Source organism: Mauremys reevesii, linkage group 18 (assembly GCF_016161935.1).
Source record: "Mauremys reevesii isolate NIE-2019 linkage group 18, ASM1616193v1, whole genome shotgun sequence".
In the NCBI taxonomy this organism is placed as follows: domain Eukaryota; kingdom Metazoa; phylum Chordata; order Testudines; family Geoemydidae; genus Mauremys; species Mauremys reevesii.
Genome location: NC_052640.1, coordinates 2,453,726 through 2,466,815, shown reverse-complemented (window position 1 = coordinate 2,466,815; position 13,090 = coordinate 2,453,726). Strand labels below are relative to the sequence as shown.

Below are 13,090 nucleotides of genomic sequence, written 5' to 3'. Positions count from 1 at the left end.
ACAGTTCTCCCCTGCATAGCACCCCCGACAGCTGCTCTGGTCTCACGGTGGGTCACCTCTTTTTGCGACTCAGCCCCCCAGCCGGGTCACCTTCAGTCCCATCCCTTCCAGGGTAAACAGAGTGCAATAAACTCAAATATAGACAATGCTTCACCCTTACCCAGGCACTGCGGGGTCGTGCAGGGTGATGCCTCCCAGGGCTTTCCCCTCAAGCCCCAGCTCCAAATTCCACAGTCCTTCTGCCTCTGCTGGCAGGGTGTTTCTATGCCCCCTTTCCCAGCGGCTGGTAGATTCCCCAGACCCTACCACCACACTAGGCTCCTGTCCAGGGTCCCTAGGATGAACAGTCATTGTCTGCTCAGTCAGACCCCTGGCTGCTACCTCCCTGGATTCCTTCCCACCACAAGCCTTTTCCCCAGGCCTGTCCTAGGCTCCTGCAGGAATCTCCTTGTTCCCCTCAGGTCTCTCCACCCCAGAGAGTGAGGGCAGAGTTCTCTCCTCTCTTTCAGTAACTACCCAGCTCTCCTTCCATTGGGCCTGGCCCACCCTCCAGGTGTGACATTAACCCTTTCTCTGCCTGCGTGGAGTAGACCCCCCCCATGAGTCACTGGTGCATGCTTGCACTCTGTGTATGGCTCTGCTTGGCGTGGTGTATGCACCTGTGTGTCCACGTGTGCGCATCTCTCTGTTAGCGCACATGTGGTGTATGTACTGTCTGTGTGCGCCTGTACCTGTGCAACTGTGCTCCATGCAGCGTGTGAGTCTGTGTGGACACACCATCCCCCTCTGTGTTTAGTATAGGGCATCTGTCGGGGATTTTACACACACACACACACACACACACACACACACACACACACACACACACACACACTTAAAATGACCTGGTGCCATTTTAAGCAGGAGTTGCTTCGCGCTCCAAGTCCATCCTCTCCAGGAGGTGCTGGCTGCAACGCGGCAGGACTGGGCATATTTCCTGTGCCTGGCTCTCTCTGTACCAAGAAACAGAAAGATTTCCCATTTAAAATACGATTTTCCCCTCTCCAGCAGCCGATTCCCAGGCTGCTTCTGTGTGTGGAGCCAGGATTGATATGTCCCCCAAAACCACAGACAATCTCCTCCCCTGCCAGTCACGCCTATGCCACCATTAGCTCCAGTTCACATCGATATTGCATATGTCCAGCCTCCCCCAGAGCATCTCCCCAGCTGACTGATGATCCTTGGCAATGATCGGAGTGAGGGGGGTTGGAGCAGCATGTCTCTATCCCACCTGGCTGCCATCATGCGTAAAGCCCAGAGAGATGGGCAAGTCCCCAATCCCCAGGGGAGCCGACGAGGGCTTGTTGGACTCTCTTCCCAATGGCCCCCTGGCTCCTGCAGGCAGAGCCGTTCACTGCTCCTGCAGTAGCTGCTTGGATTGCACTCTGGAGTCACTGAGTTTTTGAAGGATTAATTCATTTCCTCCTTGCAGTGACAGTTTGAGAGCATAACAGAAGCTTGCGTGGGGTGTGTTGTTTGTGACATCTACCAGCCTGGAGAGTGGGTGGGTGGGGGGCACCAGTGCCGTGGAGGGAGATGATGGGGAGCATACATCTCCGTAGCTCTTGGAGGGTTCATGTCTGTGCAGAACCCTGCAAACAGCCCAGTGCATCGCACACCTGCCTTACTCAACGGGAGAACACAGGAGAACAGCCAACCGGCTACAGTGCTAGCAACAGAGTCCAGCCGAGCTCATTCATTGCTCTGCCTAATGCCTCCCCTGAGAGCACGCACAGTGCTTACAACGGGAAAACATAACCATCAGAAAGAAACGTCCTGGTGCTAATTAATGTAAAACAGTTACATCTGGCGAGCGGAGTGCTGGCTGCAGCGGGATCCTGAGTGCTTTGGACTGGGCTGGCTAGAGAAACCTCCGCTCAAATTCATCGTGGGCTTTGTACCTTTCTTGGTGCATGTGTCCTGGCTAATCCTCCCCGGGGTAACTGTTAACCCACATTCACCCCCATGGTTTCTGAGTGCCCAGGTGAGACCTGTACAGCAACTGGGAATTCCACACATGCACCGAGAGCCAAGGATGTATCAGATAGGTCACAATTTGGCCTCCAGGCACTGTCCCTTTGAGTTAGTTCCCACAAAGGAGACTGATTCCAAAGTCTATTTGATTGTCTCAGAGATGTCAGACTCCCTCCCCTGATCCCCTCCGTACACTAACGCACTGTCACACTGGCCAGGTTCCCTTATCTGCCATGAGACTGAGCGGGTCGGGCTGTAATTTCATGCAGTTGGAAGCAATCACACTTGCAGAGCATAAAATCTGGCTCTGTTTCTCAGCACAGAACATAAAGTCTCACTATTAACAGTCCTGGGATGCAGCATCCCTGCCCTGAGTCGCTGGGCCAGAGGAGCCAGGGAAAAGGCACAAGCAGCCTCACATCACTTGGAAGGAATTGCCCATTGAGCTGAGTGCATTTTTGGCCAAGCCCCAGGAAACCTCTCACAGGCTCATCCCTGAGCATCTTGCTGGGTGTTCACAGAATCTCTCCACCCTTTCCCCAAACCTCATGTTTCTTCCAGCAGACACAATTCACAATGTCCTGAAAATACATTCCACTCTACTACCTACACTGAAGCCCTGTAATGTGTTATCACTGTTATTAACAATAACACAGCAACTTCTATTGTGTAGCTGGAAGAGAATCATGAACTAACCAGTGGGCAGCAATGCCAGAGGGCCCCTAGGTGCCTTCACAGAAAGAAACTACGAAGGTATTTTGCCATAATAATTAGGCCATGAGCCCATTATCCCAGAGCAATAAGAAAATGAAATGCAGCCAGCCCTGGGGAGGAGCATGGATTCCAGCACAATAGCAGGCAGGAAAAAGAAGGAATTTAGGCCAAGGAGTCTGGGGCAAATCCTTTCTCTTACAAAACTTGGGATAAAATGGGATGGCGGTGGTGCCTTGGCCTGGCTCTAGCTCCGTGCGAGGCGGCGGTGGTGGTACCCAGGCCCAGCGCTGGCTCCGTGTGCAGGGGCGAGGGGGCGGCGGTGGTACCCAGGCCCAGCGCTGGCTCCGTGTGCGGGGGTGAGGGGCGGCGGTGGTGCCCGGGCCCGGCGCTGGCTCCGTGCGCGGGGGCGAGGGGCCTGTGGGACGGAGGCCCAGCGCTGGCTCCAGGGCCGCGGGCGAGGCAGCGGCGGTGGTACCCAGGCCCAGCGCTGGCTCCGTGTGCAGGGGCGAGGGGGCGGCGGTGGTGCCCGGGCCAGGTGCTGGCTCCGTGTGCGGGGGTGAGGGGCGGCGGGGGTGCCCGGGCCCGGCCCTGGCTCCGTGCGGGGCGAGGGGACAGTGGTACCCAGGCCCAGCGCTGGCTCCAGGCACGGGGGCGAGGCAGCGGCGGTGGTACCCAGGCCCAGCGCTGGCTCCGTGTGCAGGGGCGAGGGGGCGGCGGTGGTGCCCGGGCCCGGCGCTGGCTCCGTGTGTGGGGGCTAGGGGGGGGCTGTGGTTCCGAGGCCCTGGCTCCGGGCACGGGGGCGAGGCGGCGGCGGTGGGACCCAGGCCCGGCGCTGGCTCTGGGCAGGGGGGCACGGGGGCGGCGGTGGTGCCCGGGCCCGGCCCTGGCTCCGGGCACGGGGGTGAGGCGGCGGTGGTACCCAGGCCCGGCGCTGGCTCTGGGCATGGGGGCAAGGGGGCGGCGGTGGTGCCCGGGCCCGGCGCTGGCTCCGGGCATGGGGTGAGGGGCGGCGGTGGTGCCCGGGCCCGGCGCTGGCTCCGTGCGTGGGGGCGAGGGGGCGGCGGTGGTGCCCGGGCCCAGCGCTGGCTCCGTGTGCAGGGGTGAGGGGGCGGCAGTGGTGCCCGGGCCCGGCGCTGGCTCTCTGTACAGGGGTGAATTTCATGCACAAAGAACACTGACAAGAGAGACATCGCAGATAGGAACAGAAACGTTTGGATTCCTGCTGAAAGCTGCCGCCAGTGCCCGCCGGTAGAGGCCCAGGTCGTTGCACTGTCTGGCTGTTACTGCTTGGTGAGTGTAACCGTCCTTGGCCTCAGGAACCTGCTCTTCATCTCTCTCAGCCCTCAGCATCTCTCTACCCTTTGTCACTATTGCAGGGCAACCGCAGGCCTGTCTCACCCAAACCTGCCCAAGGCCTGAGCACTTTTCCTTCTCGGGGGGGCTGCCAGGAGCAGCCCAACCTGGGCTAAACAGGGGGAAGCAGGGGGCAGAGAGCTCCAGGCCTCAATCCCTTTGGAAGAAGCTGCTGTCTCCAGCGCCCTTCCCCTCTTGTTTGTCTTCTGGAGGCATCGGTGCGTTGCCAGAGCAGCACCCTGCTGAGGGCTAGGGCTCGTTTTAGAAACGATGGGGAGGCTTTGACAATTACAGCTGCACTTCGGAACAATTCATTTGCGAAAGTAATTAGATAGATAACACACACTATTACATTCATCAGTTATTTTTCTAACTGACTATCCCTGGTGTATGCTGCAAAATGCTTCACTAATTACTGATGCCACCGACATGCTGCCTCCTTGGGTTACCTTATAAACACGACTGCTGTGTGTGTGCAGTGATGGGTCTCCCTCCGCCTCGGGCTAACCAGTATCATCTCGCTGCTTCCTTGCCTTCTTCCTTGCCGCATCCACCCATTGTCTCTCCCGCCTTGTTCTGCGAAGGCAGGGGCCATCTCTTTGTTCTGTGTCTGTACAGCGCCTGGCGCACTGGGGCCTGCTCCATGAATGGAGGCCCCTAAAACTTCAGGGTCAGGCGCTACCATAGTACACATAATAAATGAGAAAGAAATATACTGGGGGGCGGCATACGAAAATTTAGGGCTGGTGGGGAGGGAGCGCTACAAACCAACATCTATTTAGCCAATGAACATGAGCAGCATCCGTGCTCGCTACCCTCCTACTGTCTCCTACCAACAGGCCTCTGCACCAACCCAGAGGGACCAACTGCTCCAGAAGTGAAAGGGGAAATTCAGACTCTCTTTGGTCAGATGGCTGCAAATGCTGGGAGGCACAGGGGAGGTGGGGTGACATGGATGCCTGTTCACCAGGCACCTGTTTGAAACCATGGGGCCCAGACCCTCCCCGCAAGGGGATGAGTCACTTCAAAGGGGTTCTTGCTGAACCCCTCCCCCCCATGTCTTCTAGCTTAGGGCAGAGGCACAGAGTGTGTCTACACAGCAAAGACAAACCCGCGGCTGGACCATGCCAGCTGACTCAGGCACAGGGGGCTCAGGTGTGGGCCTGTCTCACTGCTGTGTATACTTCAGGGCTGGGGCTGCATCCTGACTCTGGGACCGTCCCACCCCGCAGGGTCCTAGAACCCGGATTCCGGCCCGAGCCTGCAAGTCTCCACTGCAATTACACAGCCCCCCAGCCTGGGCCCTGCGAGCCTGAGTCAGCAGGCCCGGGCCAGCCACGGGGGTCTAGCTGCTGTGTACACACACCCACAGTGTCCTCTTTCCAGCCCCGCTCCCCGCAAGGCACAGACCGCCCTGGGACACAGACCGCCCTGGGACACGGACCACTCCTGGGACACAGCCTGCCCTGGGACACAGACCCCCCTGGGGCACAGGCCGCCCTGGGACGCAGACCGCTCCTGGGACACAGCCTGCCCTGGGACACAGCCCGCCCTGGGACACAGCCTGCCCTGGGACGCAGACCGCCCTGGGACACAGCCTGCCCTGGGACACGGACCGCCCTGGGACACGGACTGCCCTGGGACACAGACCGCTCCTGGACACAGCCCGCCCTGGGACACAGCCTGCCCTGGGACACGGACCGCCCTGGGACACAGCCTGCCCTGGGACATGGACCGCCCTGGGACACAGCCTGCCCTGGGACACAGGCCGCCCTGGGACACAGCCTGCCCTGGGACACGGACCGCCCTGGGACACAGCCTGCCCTGGGACACAGACCGCCCTGGGACACAGACCGCCCTGGGACACAGCCCGCCCTGGGGCACAGGCCGCCCTGGGACACAGGCCGCCCTGGGACACAGACCGCTCCTGGGACACAGACCGCTCCTGGGACACAGACCGCCCTGGGACACAGCCCGCTCCTGGACACAGGCCGCCCTGGGACACAGCCTGCCCTGGGACACAGCCCGCCCTGGGACACAGCCTGCCCTGGGACGCAGACCGCCCTGGGACACAGCCTGCCCTGGGACACGGACCGCTCCTGGGACACAGCCTGCCCTGGGACACAGGCCGCCCTGGGGCACAGACCGCTCCTGGACACAGGCCGCCCTGGGGCACAGACCGCCCTGGGACACAGACCGCCCTGGGACACAGACCGCCCTGGGACACAGCCCGCCCTGGGACACAGACCGCCCTGGGACACAGACCGCCCTGGGACACAGCCTGCCCTGGGACACGGACCGCTCCTGGGACACAGACCGCCCTGGGACACAGCCTGCCCTGGGACACGGACCGCTCCTGGGACACAGACCGCCCTGGGACACAGCCTGCCCTGGGACACAGACCGCTCCTGGACACAGGCCGCCCTGGGACACAGCCTGCCCTGGGACACAGCCTGCCCTGGGACGCAGACCGCCCTGGGACGCAAACCGCCCTGGGACACAGTCTGCCCTGGGACACAGGCCGCTCTTAGATGACCCTTAGCCTCCTCCCCAGAAGCTGGGGTGGCTGGGAGAGGCTTTAGAGCAAGGCAGTCCAGCCCCTTAAATGTTACTGCTTAGTCCAGAGTGGAAGCATTTTTGGGGTGTCATATACAGACGAGCAAGAGGCAGCCAAGTCTTTGTTCAGGCCAGTGAGAAATTAAGTTAGAAGGAAAATATCTCTGTTGTCTCTGTTCTCTAGGCCAGCCAGGGACAGGAGCCCCCTGGGAAAATCCACCTCCATGATGGATAAACACTGTTTTAGAGAGCGACATCCCCACGGACCCAGAGCCCCATCCTGCTGCCAGGATACACCCAACGTTATACACGTCACGCAGCAGAACCACTGCCGGGTGCTTCCTGATCCTGCCGAACAGTGGAGAGGGAGGTTGGAGAGATGACGGTGACATGGAGTGAGAGGAGGCTGCCCTGAGAGTCGATTCCAGGGGCAAAGTAAAGGTGTCAGGGGAACAAACTGCACTGGCCTGACACTGCTTCCTTTCTGCATTGCTCCACCAGCCTTTACAACTCGGCTTTAGCTGGCACCTCTGCCTGTTGGAAACTCGCCCATTGCGCAGTGAGTGAGCATGGTGCATGGTGCGCCCATGGCAGATGAGGTAGAGAGAGAGAGAGAGACCCCGTGCATGTGCACCAAAAATTGCATCTCAAACGGAATCTGAATCTCGGCCCAAGAATATCGGAAGCAGTCCCCCATCCCCCTGCACACAAGAAGAGGAGATGATGAGCATGAGTTTATTAGGTTATGTTTAAAAAACAGGGAAACACAGGGAGGGCTTTGAAGGTGGCTCAGTGCTTCAGGGCTGCAAGCTGGGAGCTGCAGGCTCTCAGGGGGGGAGGCAGGGAACCTCCGGGGGAGCTGAACCAGAACCCAGCTCAGGATGGAAATCTGACTGAGGCCTAGGCAGGCACCCCAGCCCGTGGAGGCATGTGCCAGAGAGGCAGCAAACCTCGAGGCAGCCCCCCAAACCTCGCCCAGAACCCCTTAGCCCCAATCCAGGAATCCTCACTAGGAAATCAGGAATTCTCTGACTGTCACCGCCTTGTGCCCTGTGGCCCCTTGGGCCCAGAGCCAGGTGTGGACAGAGCCATTGGAATCAGCCCTCCCGCCCCGTGACATTAAACCGTAGGAGCTCTGTTTGAGAGACTTTTGGGGAGGAGACAACATGGGAAAACACACTTAAGATTTACTCAAAACCAGGGTCCAAGAAAGACCAGGAGAGCCTCCCAGACTCCCCCTCCCTCCTCCCCCCCCAAAGATTCCCCTGCAGCAGGAGCCAGGGAGAGCAGTGGGGGGCAGGGAGAGAGCCAAGGCCCAGGCCAGCAGCCCTCCACCAGGCCAGGCCCTCTGCTCTCACTCACCATTAAACGCTGTGCTGGGATTTAACTGGAGCTGGGCCCAGCTGTCACCACGGCCAGCGATGGGCTGGGGTCTGTGCAGCGAGCAGGGGCGCACGGGGGGCAGCGTGCCCTTACACCTTACATACATGAGATTAATAACAAACCAAAAATAGCCAAATTAAGCAACCTGGAGCCTGTGGCCACTCCTGCTTCTTGCACCCTCTCTCCTGAACTCAGGAACCCCGAGCTGCCCCCCCCCCCCCCAGCACCAGCGCCCAGCCCAGCCCAGCCCAGCCAGCCCGCACCCCCCCACCGCCCACGAACCTCTTGAGCCGAGAGCGAGCTGGGGGGCTGAGGCTGCCTGAGCAGCCTGGCTGCTGGGAGGCCCTGCCTGGGCTGCGGGCTGGGCTGAGAGCCCTTCCCGCCCAACAGCTCCCTTGGCACTGGCCGGCTGGCAGCACCCCACCCTGGCCTGCACTGCCAGTGAGCAGCCCTGCCTGCACTGCAGCCCAAGCTACCTAGCTAGACTTGCTAAGAGAGGCTTTTTCACACAGAGGAGCAGGCAGAGGGATTGAGTGCCGGCTCCTTCCGGCTTCCCTCGCAGCAAGCTGCAGACATGTCTGGCAGAGCAACAGGGGGCATCTGAGGAAGAAAGGAGAGGGAAAGCTGAGAAGAGAGAAGGCTGCTGACTCAGGTAGCAGTGAGCCCAATGCCCCCCTGCAATGCATCTCCCTCCTGTCTCCCACACTGTCCACATCCCACATCCTGAAGTTACACCACCCAGTGGCAAGAGACACCAGAGAGCAGCAGAGCACAGGCCAGCACAGCTACTGGCTAGCAGCAGCCACTATCAATTTGTTTCTATCAACTTGTGCACATAACATCATGTCCATCCTAACACTGTAAGCCTGTCACTGAGCTCTCACTCCCTGGGCCCAGCCACACTGCAGGTAGCCAGCCAGACAGAACTGAATACTGAATAGATCAAGCCCCAGCCAGGGAGATAGGGAGGAGCCCAGCTAGCCATTTATAGAGTTGTGACAGGTTAGTTTCCATTCTGCTCTATTCTTCGACACCATCCATCCCCAATCAGTTAAACCAAACATTATCATCCAGAATATTATCGCTATTACAGCTGTGAGTGATGAAAACAAATTGCTGTGGCTGAGTCTAATCCATCAATGGGCCCAAAATGTGCCACAAATCTCCGAAATGTCCCCAGGTGCTGGGCACGGCGTTCAGAGCTCTGATTCTGCTGAAAGATGCATAAAAGCCCATGAAGCCAGACGGCTCCCTCTTGACTCCACGTTTGAAGAGACTCAGGGAGAACATAAATTAATCCTTCCCAAGTCAGTTGTAACTTGCACTTAGTAAATCATCTCTAGGTAGGATCCCTCGTGCCCTGGCAAGGCAAGTGGAATATTTGATGTGTTTGGGAAGAGCGGCTCCTTCTGGAGTTCCCACATCCCAAATGCAAAGGATGCCTTGGTAGGGAGGATGGTCTAGTGGGTAAACACAGGTTCAATTCTTACCACTAATAAGAGGAAAGAGCCTTGCTAATGTGGTGTTATTAAATACGAACAGGCTGGATGCCAATTACATCCCGTCCGTCAGCTGGGCAGGAGCTTTCCTGCCAGTCCCTTGATAGGTAGGTCATGTTGTAGGCATTTGATTTATTCTCTGGAATCAGATTGGCTGTGGACCCTGGCTGGCACTGGGACACAGGCAAGCCCTGCCCTAGGAGCCTAGATGGTAGATACAAGGGGACAACGGCTGAGCAGAGACGTGATAGTGAGAGTCTGGGAACTGGCTGGGTGTGGCTGCTTGGAGTTATGGCTGGGCAGGATGCTGACCCTCAAGCCAGAGCCTGAGTCACAGAAGTGCCAGGCATCCATAGCTCCATTTGGGTTTGTGGGAGCTCATCACGCTGAATGTCTGGTCCCGGGCAGTGAGGGTTCCCCGCAGTAAGGCCCGTTTCACACTGGTGTCACCCCCACTGACTTCACTGCCGTTGGTCCTGTTTTACACCATGTGTGGAGGAGATTCATTGGCTGGGGTTTGGTTTGGCAGGGACGGGCTCCTCATTATGTGTCCCATGTGTTTTATTCATTGCTGTCATCATTTGTCCCATCCGATTGTTTTTCTCCATTGGCTTTAATTAAATCCATGGTAGCCTTGGCAAGCCAGGCCCTATTTAACAAGGAGCTGATTTGACAGGCTATTATTTTCCTGCCGGCTGCCATCGCACGCAGACTGATGGGCTGATATTTCTGGGGACCACTCTGCCTTCGGATATGGATGCACCCTTGGGAGAAATATTTGTTACTAGATCCATAATATTGAGGGTCACTGAGCAGCAAACACAGGTCTTTGGAGCAGCCAAACACTTGCTTTTGTTGTGAGCTTGTACACAGGATGCATTTGACCTCTGGAAACAAGGATGGCATTTAAGTGACTCTGTGGGATTGTCTATTGGAGCTTTGCTGCCTGAAGGAATATTTTAAGGGGTGCAGGGCTAATCCCGCAAGGGACTGCGGTTAAGGGAACTCAGCCCCTCTCCTGAAGGTGCTCAGGACCTTACGAGGTCAGGCCCTACAACTGGATAAGCTGTACAGTCTTGTGATCACCTGTAAGTCTGATCTCCTTGATTTGAATGTATAACTCCCAACGGAGTGCACAGCCCCCCGGAAAACTACAGACCATTCCAACAACCCCCACTCACCTGTGTAGCTCAGGTTCACGTGAACAAGGCTTGCTCTCACAAGTAAGGGCCGGCATGATCGGATCCTATGTGCACTATAGAGAAAGGAGAACAGAGAGGCTTAGAAATGGAACTGCTCAGCTCATTCCTAGCATTGTCCACTGTCTTCCATGCTCACTCGGTGATTTCTGGGCCTGCCACCCCAATGCCACCCTGCTGATTGTGTCTTGGTTACTTAGTCAGAAAGGGATCGGCAAGCCAACATGGAGGCCTGACTTTTAAGCAGTGGACATGCTGGGTTCCCTGGGTGAGCGTCTTCTCTTAACAGGTGTGTGTCCTTTTAATTACTAGTTCACCTGCCAGTGGGGTTGCCATAGTAACAGAGATCCTGATCAGTGCTCTTCTCTTTCACAGACCTTCCAACCTTGGAGGGAAATGTTTGACGTCAGCATCCCCCGGTCACCCCGAGCTGCAGGCGCCAGTTGGGTCGTTTGTCTGAACCTTCTCAGTGCCCCTGGCATCTGTTCTATGCCCAGGCATCAAGGGCAGGGTTATTTGTTAGGATGTCAAAGAGAGTCCAACCAAACAGGCCCAGTAAAGACTTGGAGAGACAAACCTGACACTGGATGTTTTCCCGTCGTTGTGGTAATTGACACAAACGCACCTTGCTGTTGCCTGAAAAACAGCAATTTTCCATTTCTTTTTCCACCAAGAGGAATTGCTGCCTTCAATCTTCTTCCTACTTACAAACCTTAAACTGCCACCCAAACAGCCTGTTTATTAAAGGGCCATCGACAATCTATGCTAATAGCAATGGGCTTCTGCCAGGACTTGTCGGAACTGGGGGCAATTTGTATTGTGCCTGAAGCATTTGAAATAAACAACCTGTCATCATTTGAGTTGCAAAGCAAATGTAAAACCCTCACAGTGCTTTCAGCCTCATATTTGATCCCCAACCAGCTGATGCTGCCTGTAAAGATCACTCTGCAAATAGGCAGGAATTCAATAAACTCATTTGAAATGCAAGGGCTTAAACCCCAACCAATCTGTAGTCAGCAAAAATATTTAGAAATTCATTTGCTAGAGTTTCACTGTATTTGGAGATGCTAATGCTGATCACGGAGGCTGAGAGGGGCTTGGCCGGCCTCTATGCAAACTCCCGAAAGTGACACTTCCAGGGACAGCAGTTCTGTGTTAGCCAAGAGCCTTTGCAGAAGCCCCTGCAGATGCAGCATGTCACAGAACCGTGCTCAGGACTGCAGGAGACATGCTGAAGCCAGGGGAGAGGAGGATGAAGTAGCAATGTGAGCTACTAACTGGGGCCACTGAAAAACTGCAGGGATAGCTGGGCAGAAATGGTAGGACTGTGGTTTATTTCTTGCAAAATGATACAGGAGAAAAAAGACGTGGATTATCCAGGATACTTGCTCCAATCCACTGGGCCCTTTACCAGGGACAAGGAGCAGAAATGCAGAAACACACATTAGCCCAGTTTAGATAAACCCCAAGCTGACAGTGTGGTTTATGGGTCTCCATCTGGTTTCTACTGGCCAGGCGGCTACATTACCAAAAATCACCAGCACACTCTTGCCCTTGATGGCAAAAAAGCCAAGGACTAACATCGCTTTCTGCAGTTCTGACCTGCCCCCATGACCCTGGTATCTGAACGCCTCCCAATCGTTCCATGGATTTCTCCTCCCAGCACTCCTGTGAGGCCAGGCAGCGCTTCTGTCCCCATTGCACAGATGGGGAGCTGAGGCACAGAGAGATGACATGACTGGCCCAAGGTCACACACAGCTAGTCTGCTTGCAAGTCCCAGGCTTGCACCATCGCCACTGGGCCTCCCTTCCCCTCTCTCCCTGGAGGAGGTCGCTCTGCAGCAGGACTGGTTGGGGCGGTGGCAGGGGAGGAGGGAATGTGCACTGAGGGAAGAAGCTTGCATTGCTGGGTTTCTGTGGTTGAAAAGAGGACGTCTGCCATTAGGGCTCTCGACCCAGCTCCATTCAGCATCAATAAAGTCACTTTTCAATGTAAAAAGAAAAGAAAAGAAGAAAAGTCCCAACCAATTCATCTGTAACGGGACTTAGAGCTCAAACTCGCAAACCCATTCAAAGTGCATTCAGGGCCTGAAGCTCCCAGGCCGAGATTCCAATCAGCAGTTCCTACCCTAACGCAGGCTGCCAAGCTCACGCCATGAGTTAGACACACACAGAGAAGCAGTCACATGCAAACACTTGCATTCTGTTATTTTTAACTTGCTGCCAAGATAAAGCTTGTGGGCATTTCATACCGGCTCCCAATCCTCCTTGGATCAGCACTTAGCCTGCTCCCCAGACAAGCTCGGGAAATGAGATATTACCCAATTAAACAGCAAACCCAGGGATCCCTCTAAGTTCACTTAGAAAACGGCA

General features: G+C 56.6%; 1 long non-coding RNA gene across 1 annotated transcript in view; it reads right to left on the bottom strand.

Moving 5' to 3' along the window:
* LOC120386390 overlaps positions 1 to 11,457 on the bottom strand; it is a 44,108-nt gene extending 32,651 nt beyond the window's left edge. The window contains exons 1-2 of the long non-coding RNA XR_005589698.1: positions 11,295 to 11,457; positions 10,700 to 10,773 (exon numbers count right to left, since the gene is read on the bottom strand). This is a non-coding gene — a long non-coding RNA (uncharacterized LOC120386390). The remainder of the gene's footprint in view (positions 1 to 10,699; positions 10,774 to 11,294) is intronic.
* Positions 11,458 to 13,090: the final 1,633 nt, after the last annotated feature.